Consider the following 13402-nt stretch of genomic DNA (forward strand, 5'->3'; position numbering starts at 1 on the left):
ATTTAGGCAAAATTTACAAAAAGTTTGATTTTGTGTTTTTTTATTGAGTATCATATTTGATACAGCAGGCTTTTATGGCTCATATAGTATGATATAATATGGAAAAAAACAGCTACATTTTATTAAGAGGCTCAAACTGAGCAAAAATATGCAATTTGGTGCAGAAGCTGATATTTAAATGGACAAAAAGTAGGAAATTCTGATTGTAATGTAAACCAATGAGATATTTATAACAGAATAGCAGGTACTTACATAATATGATATAAATGTCAGTCGTCATCTCCCAATAATATGTATTTACTAAGATGGCATTGAAATGCTTAGTTTGATCATCAAAACTTATGATTCAATGCAATACAATAATGATTTAGAGATGAACAAATAAACGTTCCTCAAAAGCCCGATGGCCATATTTGATGCTCACTGATTTTTCTGGATAATCAAGTAACTTCAGTCCAGTAAGTGTTCATCTTGATATATTACTGAACAACATCAAAGTTATTCTTATGTTTACTTTATAAAAACCAATAAAGATTTCACAGCAAAAGACACATGAAGGTCGACATCCATATAATTATATTTCAAGAAGGCATGTGTGCAACAGCAAACTTTCAGCAAAGTTTATGGGCTTTATAGGCTTTATTTGTGTATTGAATATGACACAGTAGGCTTTATAGGGTTAAACATGCTAGTGAGTGCAACATGTTTTTGGCAGCTGCAAGCTTAATCAAATTAGCTGAAATATTTCATTAAAAACACTCAAAAGACGGTAGATGTGTAGAATTTTATGAATGACTGACATTCCATTTCTGTGGAAATCTGCAGAACTTTCTCTGCAGATTCTGTGCGGGCCTGAAAACAAATCGACATGAAATCTAAATCAATCCTATTTATATGTTTAATAAATGCTCCTTTTCCCCTTTTCCCATTTTTAACACACAAAGAGGTTATTTCTCTATCCAATCATTTCCCGATTGATAAATGTATTTTTTTCTCTTCATTGTAAACATTCACTTGGAAACATGCCATTTGACAGAAAGACTTGTGAATGTTGTTTGTTTCATGTTGACTTTGGTGTGTATGTGAGCAGAGATGATACAGATCAGTGTTATCTGTGACTGATGGTGTAAAACGCAAGAAAATACTGCCAATGATTCACACTATGAAAATGACCATTTAGATATTATATTACAAGAGGTCTTTAAAGATGATCCTTTAGAACCTGTTTTACAAACATATAGACAGACAGTTTTTCCATATGGATATATTTTTAATCATGTTTGTCTATATCAGTGGGGGGGAAAATAGATAAATATATATAAAACATAAAGGCTGCATGCATAATATTTTTTTATTAAAAATAATTTTAGAGCATCATGACTGACTGCAGTACAACTCCTAAAGTATTTCATGTGAAATGTTAGTCATACTAGGACTTTACATACATACAATAGAGCTTTATCATATTTTTTCTTGTTTTTGCAAGTTTTTTTTTTGTTCAAAGTCTGTTTTTTTGTTTTTTTTTGCAAGATCAAACACACAAGAACAATTGTCCATTTTTAACTTCTTTTTCTTTACTTTAACCATTTATGATGACTAACATCACAAAAGTCCCAAATTCTTATGCAATATTTGCATTCAAAAATAAAGGGATGCAGTGGAAATTGAGTCTGAGTGTCTGAGGCAAGAGATTGAGAACATTTTGTTTACATTTAAAGGGATACTCAATATTTCCATTGAAGGAACATGTACCTTTATATATTCTGACAGTTTAATCGACCGCAACACAAAATCTGACACATTTGACGTGCAGTCATTGCAATGTTTTCTTTAAATTCCAACATAGAGCTACATTTCTAAAACTCAAAAACTGTGTGAATTTTCATAAAAACCATGAATCTTTACTTAAATGTGGGGAAAGACCCTAACGTTGATCAAAGATAACCTATAGCTAAGATAGACAGAATATTTCAAGTTATGAGTCAGTTTCTGTTGTCATATTTCCATCATAAGATGAAACTAAGCAAAATTCTGAACAGAATTCTTACTCACTGTTTTTCTGTTAAAACAAGACTGTGAACCACATCATTTGAATATCAGAGACTGCTCTAAAACACATTTACTTCTGCAGGTGAAACTAGTCTTTTAGTCAGACCTAGCTTCCTTTTAAATGAGTCTATGGTCTTTTCCTGAAATTTGGGTTTTAAGCTGATTGTCCAACTTCCTCGCTGGAAGCAGAACTTGTTTGTTTTGTGGAGGAGGTTCACACATGCTCATATTGAGGTGGATTACAGTTGCATTAAAATGGAAAATCAAAACAAAACAGCTGGTTACAAACAAATTGACTCACACTTGAACGAGTCTCGACCAAACAGTTTTGACTTGACTGAGTCACATTATGGTTTATGGTTGTAAAAGCTGCTAAGTCAGGGAAGAACTTCATGTTAATATGAAGTTCTTGTTTAAATGTCTGTGAGGAACATAAATTAAGGAACAAAAACTATATGTGTATGACTGACATACACTACACGATACCATATATGCATATATATAATGGTTATGAATAATTTAAGGGTGCTTTTACACTTGGTTCAATTGCTTGGTCCGAAGAGTATAATTTTATGTATAATATATTTTTTCTCAATAGCTAGTGAAATCATTACTGATAGTTAGATTAGCTCGTAGCTGACTGCTGGTTAGTTTTGATTTGCTTACTTTGATGATTGGTGAGGAGTATCCTAGCTAACTCAGTATTTTAATGGAAATTAACAGTTGACAGCAATTATTATATTTTAGTTTTTGCAACAAGTAGAATCAACCATCAAATCCTCAACTTACCTTACTTCCAGAAATGTTTTAATCAACTTGATTCCAGGTTCAAATTCCATCAATTCCAAGAATCGATTCCCAACTAATATTTCTGATTCTTATTCCTGTTGTGTGTGTCAGAGATCATATGTGATATCTTTCAGCAGTGTTGGCTAGCGCTGAACTGAAAATTCAACTTTTCGTTGAATTGTGAAATAAATATCATAAATAATTTGTACAAAACAATTAATGAAGGCATAATTTCATTCCGTAGGCCTGCTGCTAAATTTAACACAAAAAGACAAACAAATTTCAAATAAAAGTTTTAATCATAAAATCAGTCAGATAAAGAGTATCATTTTAGGCAAGATAATACAAATATATAAACCTAACTAATCAAACTTTCAGTTGAGTTATTGCTAATGTGTGAACATTTGAAGTCTGGTGCTCTGCTTCATTTCTTCCGTTCAATTTATCGAGATCAGATGTCCATGAGTAAAAACATAAACACCAGAGAGCGGATAATAGAAACTGAAGTTGTTATTCTAATCAAAAGTGAACCTGACAATGTATTTATAAAAAAACGTAACATATACATAACTCATGCAAACATATCCACATGACCACGTTATGATTAAATGCTTTCTTAACTGCTGTTTTCTCACTGCTTTCATTTTCTTTTTTTCCCTAAACGAAGAATGAAAAAGAACTTTGTTTGAAGTATGTTGGGCCTGTAGTTGAACATTAGCGCTGCAGCTGAATTGAATGAGGCTCTTCTGAGGGCCAGTTGCACCAGGTGGACATTCACCTGGCTGTAAGACCAGTCTGTCTCAACTTGCATCCAAGGGGAAAATAAAAACACTGATAAAATGGCATGTCTAATATACTGGAAAGAGTATTAAGAGAGTGCACCATATATATATGGAGACCAAGAACTTATTAAAAGATATAGTGTCCAACCTTTGGAAATGACTCTCTTCCAATCAAGTCCTAAACCCCACTTCATATTTCCATGTAGGAACACAGAATATTTGCTCCCCAATGCTAGATCGAGTCGGTTTTTTTTCTAGATCTGCAGCTTGTGTACATGACAGTTGGGTTTGGAGGACTGAACAGCAGTTGATACAGGAAATCAGCAGCCTAATAAAGAGGTACAAAATATTTTATATTTTGAAAATAAAATAAACTTAAATGTATTTAAATACAAATTTCATTCGATTTTTTTTCCCAGAGGTTTTAAAATACAAAATAGTATTTTGTATTTCAAAGATGTATTTTAAATACATGTAGGCTATATGAAATACTGCCCATCCCTGGCAGAAGGCGGCGAAATGAATGGATGCTTGCTCGTTTCATTTTTGTACTATGGATTTTAAATTTTGTTTAGTTTCCAAAGCGCCACCACAGAAATGGCACATGATTCCATTTGTCACAACTAAAAAATTCTCTCTGCTTGCAGCGAGTCAGTCACGTTTATCAAGAAAGCAAGTGAGTAAACACATAAATACACAGTTTGACCAATTCATACATCATTAATAGCGGTTCATATCCGTGATAAAGTACGATTCAAAAGTATAAATCGGAAGCGAACCGTACCGGAGTTTGCATGAACCACACCCCAGACCACCCTTTTTAGGTGGACTCAGGCAGTGTTCGAATTGAGCGGGGGCTGGGTGTCCTGGACCTCCTATAAGCATTAAGGGACCCCCCATAACACCCAAAAAAATGAACTTGGGGGGGGTCCTCTGGTTTTTCAATAAAACTATAATACTTTATACATGAAACTAGTGAAAATGAAAATGAAATTAAAAGTTTTGACTGCTGTATTGAAATTAGACCTGCTCGTGTTACATCATATTTCTTTTTATGCATTTTTACAGCGTTGTGCATTATAACCAATTACACACAATTTTGTAGAGCTTAGGAATGCAGTGGCCATTCAGACGAGTTCAGATTAGTCATCGCTGAAACCTCAAAGTTTTGTTCAGTGTGCACGCTCGCTGACTAAAACTCGCAAATAAAAAAGTGTTTATCTTAGAATTATGCTTTCTCAATGATAATGAGGACAAGACAAAAATATGATTTATTTATTTTTGTGTGTGTGTGGGGGGGGTCCGGTCCCTCCAAGGGGGGGGGGTCCCTCCAAGAGCTTTGACACAATTTGAACACTGGACTCGGGTACGTTTCGTGGGTGCGCACCCGAGTTCAGAAAATGGCGTTCATACAAACCTAATTCTGACGTCAATCGAACCCTGGTGCGCACCAAAAGTGCTATAATGTGAAAGCCCCAGGGAAAACGTTTGTTAACACATTACATTTACTAATTTATGATTACATAATAATTACAAAATAAGTATATGTTCTTTTACTTCATTTATATGTTTTATTAAAATATATGAATATATTTATAACATTTTTTATTTATTTGTGTATTGTACAACAAGACATAGTTTTGCTTTGAAAATGATTATGAAACCATGAAAGCAAAACACTCAAATTAAACACAAAAATGGAAAATAGACAAACTCCAAGTCTCATATGAGCATCTGATTGCATGCTTAATTAGCTACCAAAAGTAACTTAAAGAGGCTAAGCCTGAATTCCTCTCCAAACTCATTAGTGAAAATGTGAACTGACCGAGGATGCTGTTTAAGACAATTGATTTGCTAAATCCCTTACCTGCCCCTTCTCTTGATCCATCTCGGGAAACCTATGAGAACTTTTTTTTAAATTTTGATAATATTGGATATCAAGGCTTCTATTAAGCCATCAACATATGATCCCCCATTGAGCTGTTCACCAACAGATGTGTTAACTCGTTTTCATCCAGTTTCCTTTGTACAGCTAGCTGATATTGTTTTTAAGGCTAAATCCTCCAGCTGTGAGTCCGATGTCGTCTCAGCTCGTCTTTTCAAGGAAGTGTTTGTAACCTTGAGTCCAGCTGTAACAGCCATCATTAATAGTTCTTTAGCAAATGGAGTTGTACCAGCTAGTTTTAAACATGCTGTGGTTCACCCTCTGCTCAAGAAACCTCATCTTGATCCATCTATCCTCAGTAATTTCAGACTTATTTCTAAGTTGCCTTTTATATCAAAACTATTAGAGAGAGTTGTTTATCGTCAGTTGAATTCTATATCAGTATGTCCAATGTTTTAGATATTTTTCTGCACAGCACAGAAAGTGCATTTTTGAAGGTTAGCAATGACCTTTTGCAAGTTCTTGATACTGGCTCATATGCGGTGCTTGTTTTGTTGGATTTAAGCACAGCATTCGATACAATTGATCATAGTATTCCGTTACATCGGTTGGAAAAGGTGGTGGGTATTCAGGGCGTCGCTCTGCAGTGGTTGGCCTCTTACCTCAAAGACAGAACCTTCTCAGTGAGCAATGGGAAGTTTTCTTCTTCGTCAGCTCCCTTGTCATGCAGTGTGCCCCAAGGGTCCACTTTAGGCCCTCTTCTCTTTTCACTTTACATGCTTCACTTGGGTGCCATTTTTAAGAAATATAAGATCTACCACTGCTATGCTGACGATACACAGTTCTATCTTCCAGCAAAAACTGACAGTAGTGATTCTTTGGATGTGCTCTATGACTGTTTAGATAAGAGATAAAATGTTGGATGGCTAAAAAATTTTTGCAATTAAATGAAAGCAAAAGTGAAATTCTGATTTTAGGCCACTCAAGGTCTTTATCTGTTTTTCATTTAGGGTCTCTCTCTGCCAGTGTTCAACCTTATGTTAAGAAATATAAGAAATCTTGAGATTACAAATTAGCACAGTGGTAAAGGGCAGTTTCTTCCATCTGAGATCAATTGCTAAACTGAAACAGTTTCTGCTCCATAAAGATTTGGAGACTGTAATCCATGCTTTCATAACATCATGCCTGGACTACTGTAATTCCCTTTAATGTGGCCTGCCTCAGATAGCTGTTTTTGTGTGCAAGGCTTTATCTGGTCTTGCACCAAAATACATTAGTGACCTTCTGATTCCTTACTCTCCTCAAAGTGCATTATGTCTAGTAATCAGCTTCTCTTAACTGTCCCACGTTGTTGCTGTAAAACCAAGGGTGGTCGGGCTTTTTCAGCTGCAGCTCTTAAACTTTGGAATAGTTTGCCTGTAAATGTGAGATTTGCTCCTTCACTAGCCAGTTTTAAATCTGTTCTCAAATCTTATTTGTTTTCTCCGGCTTTTGATTAATGTCAGTTTAAGGGTTTGATGTCAAATTGCTCTGATTCTATTTTTTAATGTGTTTATTTTTTATATGATGCATGTTTCCTTTTAATGCTTTTTATATACTGTGTTTTGTTGTACAGCACTTTGGCGCAACTGTTGCTTTTAAATGTGCTATAGAAATACATTTTTACTTGACATGACAAAATAAATATAAATGTTTTACTTCACTTATACGATTTATTAAAATATATAATTTGTTAAAATTTATTTTTTATTTACTTGTGCATTGTACAACAATACACAGTTTGCTTTGAAAATAATTATGAAAACATGAAAGCAAAAAAAAAACAAAAAACAATGCAAAATAAAATAAATTTTTTCCTTCACTTACGTTTTACTAAAATGTATTGATATATTAATTAAAAATATTTTTTTTTACATTTATTTGTGTATTGTACAACAATACATCATCTTGCTTTGAAAATAATTATGAAAACATAAAAGCAGAAACACAAAACTACAAAATAAATTTTTTATCTCACTTATGTTATATTAACATATATATTTATTAAAATCTATTTTAAGTTATTTGTTTATTGTGCAACAATACATAGTTTTGCTTTGAAAATAATTTATGAAAACATGAAAGTAAAAACACAAAAATTACAAAATGAGAAACAGATCTCAATCTGAACTCAAACGTTTCTCATCACATTCACATTCATTTTACAGCTCTATACTCTTACTGCTTGACAACTGTTGACTCATTTGTGTCTAAATGAAAATTACACATAACTGAGAATGCCATTAATCTGAGAACTTCTGAATGATCATGATTTAAGCAAGATTTGTTCCTAAAAATAAAAAAACCTCTCAAAATATTCCTGCTGCTTTTTAACACACAATCAAATGCTCATGATCACACAAAAGATTAAATGTTATGTATATTTGAAGAGCTCAGATGCAAAAGCCTCTAAGTGCCATCTGAAATTTTCTTCTAAATTTAAAATTTTTATCAGGCTCCTATATTTATGGTATAAAAGGACCTATACATTGCCATTATAGTAAAATTACCAAACTTAAACATAAGAGCCTGATAAAAATGCTTATTTTAGATGTAAATTTCAGATGGCACTTAGAGGAAATTTCAGTGATTTTAATTCATGTAATTTTTGATAAATTCAGCTAATTTCAGGAAATTTGGATTAAATTAAATTAAATTAAAAAATAATAGACAACAGGACTGTCTTAACAACAGAAAGATTGCAAGATTGTAAAATATCTTAGTCAATTTATGATCCATGAATTATTTTTTAGTCATTTTATTTGATATACTGGATGGTCACACCACTTTTTCTACTTTTTAATTTAGCTGACAGGTACAGTACAACTATCCTTTTCAAATGGATTTTATACAATTTTACTGTATAAACACTCTCTTAGACCTAAAACATAAGCTTATACACACATAGGTATGTGAACACAAATAGCTACACAAGCTTAAATGTACATGTTGTAAAATGTGTCTAAATTCACATTGTTTTCAAGAGGGCTAGCTGTTAGTATAGTCAGTTTTCTACTTGGAAAATTGCATATTGTCAAAGTACTACAACAATGTAACTTGTGTTGCTTCCGTGTCATTTATGAATCCTCTCCCAAGGCCTCATAGTAAATTGTCATTTGTATGCATACTTCACAATATTGCAGATAGTAGTATGTCATCCAGGTACTTTCAACTACTGATATCTGATTTTCATTACCCAATCAGTTCCTTTCCACTACAATAAGAAAATTCAAAAACACAGCATGAATGTATGTGTGAGTAACATTTTTGTAATTGTATTTTAAATCCCATTTATTAAAATCAGTACAGCTGTAGAAGTTTTTAGACACATCTCCTTCATTTGACAGATTTTTTCACTCAAAATAAGGTCTACCGTTCAGTTGAGAAATCAGTTCAATAATAGATGAAACATGCATGACAGATTTACACTGTATGTACACTTGATGTACAATGATGCACACTAGATGTACACTGATTTGCAAGGTATTGAATGTGTACTATATATCTCACAAAAGTGTTATTAATTAATAGTTAAAAAAAAAATTGAAGGCTGTTCAATAGAACATTCATTCACGTACATTAAAAAAAACCTAATTCATGTCATTTTTACTTTTCATTAATTGTTGCATATCTCTGTTGGAACAAACACTAAAGGCATCTTTACACAGCTAAGTTAAGGCTGCTCTGTGCCTGCTCTAAATTCAGTGTAAAGACACAATGCTGCATAAAAGCTTATGCCTGCTCTGAACCACCACAGCCCCTGGTATCAAAGCATACAGTTATACTTAATGCACGCATAATTGCTGTATAAATGGCTTTATGCCATCTCTGAGCAGCATTAAACAGACTGTGTAAAGACAAGTGCTTCTGTGCCACCTTTGCAGTGTAAATTTGGCATAAAATAACTTAACTATAGGTGTTATTAAGTGACAGTTTAAATTCTTAGGTAAAATAATAATCACAAAATCAAAATATTGAATAATGTTAATTCATGTGAAGTCATGACCCTGTGTTGAGGTTGTGACAGTGTTAAAAGACAATAACCTATAGACATTTATGACAATGGGAAAAAAACTGTTAAAAAAAAGATTAGTATTGTAAAAATGTTTATTGTAAAATCAGTAGCTGTATTTAAAACCATAGTAAAATTACCACAGTCATTTAGCAAACCGTAGTCCTACTACTAGTGTGTCTTTACACTGTAATTAACGCTCCCTCATTTCCTTGCTTTTTTGTTCATTAGTTCGTGACCCGCAAATCGATCAACTATACATACTATACATTTCACGTATTTCAACAAGGCATCTTAATATTTATTTGGAATTTTTTAAAGGGGTCATATGATGCGATTAAAATTGTTCCTTTCTCTTTGGAGTGTTACAAGCTCTTGGTGCATAAAGAAGATCTGTAAAGTTACAAAGACTAAAGTCTCAAATCCAAAGAGATATTCTTTGTAAAAGTTAAGAGTCAGCCACACCTACCTAAAACGGCTCGTTCTAACACGCCCCCAACATGTCTACCTCACTATGTGGGAAGATTTGCATAACGCTGCCCAAATGTTCACGCAAAGAAAGAAGGCGTAACTTTTATTCTCGCTGTAGTATTGTTGCCGCCACGGCCATGTCGTGGAGACGCTGTGTGTTTTGTTGTGAAAGCGAAACTACTTTGTTTGGCCTTCCAAAAGAGGATGATATCCGCTTCGTCATGCCTAGAGCTGATCTGTGCTGGTCACTGAAGAAATACATCAGCAGGAGTCCAGCCCGGGGTCGTCACGTGGTTGCCGCAAGCCCGCTGGACGCTCCTTCGCCGAATCCGCCGGCTGCGCCGTTCTCAAGCCCGCCACCGCTCACTCTAGCCTCCGGCCTCCGCTCACTTTAGCCCGCCGTGTGTGACGCTGTGTGTTTCGTTGTGAAAGCAAAACTACTTTGTTTGGTCTTCCAAAAGAGGACACGACTAGAAATCAGTGGTTAAGTTGTATTTACAACACTGTTCCAGAACAGTTTAACCAAATATCCAGATGTGTGCAGCACATTTTATGGAGGACTGTTTCCTGACCTGTTCTGAATCACAGACTGTAAGTACGTGTTTTATATTTAAAGGATTTGCCACTGACGATTTAAATGCGAGTTTTGAGCAGTGTAGAGTAGCGCTTGTTGTTTGTCATTTCTCCAATCACAAATGCAGACATGGTTTTATGTTTACGCAGGTCGATGCAACGCGTAAAAAGATAGTCTCGTCACTCCGGCCGGACAGGGCATCACAATATGGTAAGGGGCATAACATTTCCGTCACACGCTTGAGGTATTCGGCCAATCACAACGCACTGGATAGCTGGCCAATCAGAGCACACCTCGCTTTTCAGACCGATGAGCTTTGTAAAAATCAACGCGTTTCAGAAAGGCGGGGCATAGAGGAGAAACAATAATGTACAGTATGTGGAAAATAATGTGTTTTTTGAACCTTAAACCGCATAAACATTTCATTACACCAAATACACAAAATAATGTTATTTTTTAGCAACGTCATATGACCCCTTTAAATAACCAAACTTCAACAACATAAGGGCAGATCCCTTAAGTGCAGCTTAGAAGAATATTCCAAAATACAAATAATTTTCCTTCAATTCCTCCAATCTCAATCTCTTTCTTTCTTTCTTTTTTTTTTGCATCCTAAATGGGTGAAACTAGACAGGACAATTTAGCTCACTTGATCTAACTTTCCAGAAAAAAAAATATTTACAACATGTTGAGTGTTAAGAACCATTAAATAGTCTAAGGAAACTTTCTGTGCTACAAAGAACCTTTTGTGCAATGGAAAGGTTCTTTGGATAGTAAATGTTTTTTATGAAACCATACACCCTGCCAAAGAACCATTTAAGAACCTTTTTTTAAGAGTGTAAGACATGAGGAAAGGAAACAAGGATGATCAGAAATGAGAAGCATCCATTATTGTCCAAATCAAAGCAAAGCGGGAACCGTTTAGGTTTGTGAGATTTACGGCAGTCTATTTGCTGTCTTATCGTTCATACCACACTGTGTCATTAAAGGCATATTATCACAACAGTGATTTTTTAATTTTAATCAATTAATAATATTAATATTCTAAAAACAAAAAATAGTTATTGTTTAGCATATGAGACCCAATTGTAAAGTTAATCAACTGTAGGGAGTGACATGTTGGAACCATAATCAATTTAACATTTTATTTATTTACTTTCAAACAGGCATAAATGTTATTAAAAAAAACAGAAATATTTGGTCACACTTTATTTTAAGGTCCAGTTCTCGCTAATAACAAACCATTAACTATGATTTTTGCCTCAATAAACTCTTAATTTGCTGCTTATTAATAGTTAGTAAGGTAGTTGTTTAGTTTAGGATTAGGGATGTAGAATATGGTCATGCAGAATATGTGCTTTATAAGTACTAATAAACTGCCAATATATTAATAATAGGCATGCTAATAAGCAACTAGTTAATAGTGAGACTTGGTCCTTATACTAAAGTGTTACAAAATACTTACAATTGCACAGAATCATAAATCACCAGTATGAAAGCATCAAATTGCAACTATAACTGGAAAAACATAACTTAGATAACTTAAATCACCATATTCTTTGAATTAAAATGTTCCATCAAGTAATTTTGTCAATTTGGCAACTCAAAAAGTCATTTGGTCCCTAAATGCTTAATTTTTTAGAAATTTTATCACTTGTTTGTAGTACAATTGCAGATGTTTTTCATAAAAAAGAAAAGTCTGACTGACTGACCTAGAGAGCTAGATTCATCCAAACTAATACAAATGAATTTAGGATATTTTGTAACTATTTTTACAAAATCTTATAATGTTTATAACCATCTTAACACTTTCTGTAATATCATAAATCACCTATAGAGACTTAAAATGTTCAGATGTGTTATGTGAGGGGTAAGTCAAGTCTGTTTTCAGGTAATTATGTTAGTATTATAGGTCATACGCTTATTGCTTGAGAGTCTGTTCATCACGTGAACCATATTGTTGCATTTTCTGTTCTATACATGGGCCTTTTTCTATACATTAGCATGAAGCTCGCTGTGCGCCGAGAGTTGCATTTGAGAGTAGGTTGAGAGTTGACTGTAATTTTTCTCTTTTTCACTTTCTCTCTCTGTAGAGCATCAGACACAACAACCTCTGGTGCCACTGTGCATCCAGACCGAAGCCAGCTGAAGGCAGCAGCGGACTGAAGAGGCTGATATTGGGGGCATGTGTGAGGACACAGGTGAATCAGTTTTCCGGCTTATTCAGACTGAGAACGAGAGATGTCGATTTTGCGGATATTACGGTAAGCGCACAGGAAGACAGGGCGATGTGGGCGGGGGACGGCCAACCTGGCTGTGTGTGCGCTGGGAATAGAGGCACTGTATGTTTATGCTTTGCTATGGAGTGTGAGGCTCGTGTCCTACTTCTCTTTTTGGCCATTTTTGTGCCATGATGTTGAAGTTGCAAATATGTTGTCATGATATTTAAAGCAGTATTTGACTTTTTGAAGAAAGAGAAAGAATACTGAAAAGGGCATCCCAGTGCACCTTACATAATTTGCTAGAATAATTACTTTAAAAATTCACTATTTATATTAAAATAAATATATATTTTTTGTTTACTTACTGAAATATCACATGCACAAATGGCATCCCAGTGCACCTTACATAATTTACTAGAATTATTATCTAAAAAATTCACTATTTATATTAAAAATAAATATATATTATTTATTTATTTATTTACTTACAGAAATATCATACGCACAAAAGGGCATCCCAGTGTACCTGAGTGCAGTGTACCTAAAAAACACTAATTCACTCTTTATATTTAAATAAAT

Source organism: Sinocyclocheilus rhinocerous, unplaced genomic scaffold (genome assembly GCF_001515625.1).
Source record: "Sinocyclocheilus rhinocerous isolate Xijiao unplaced genomic scaffold, SAMN03320098_v1.1 scaffold939, whole genome shotgun sequence".
Lineage (NCBI taxonomy): Eukaryota > Metazoa > Chordata > Actinopteri > Cypriniformes > Cyprinidae > Sinocyclocheilus > Sinocyclocheilus rhinocerous.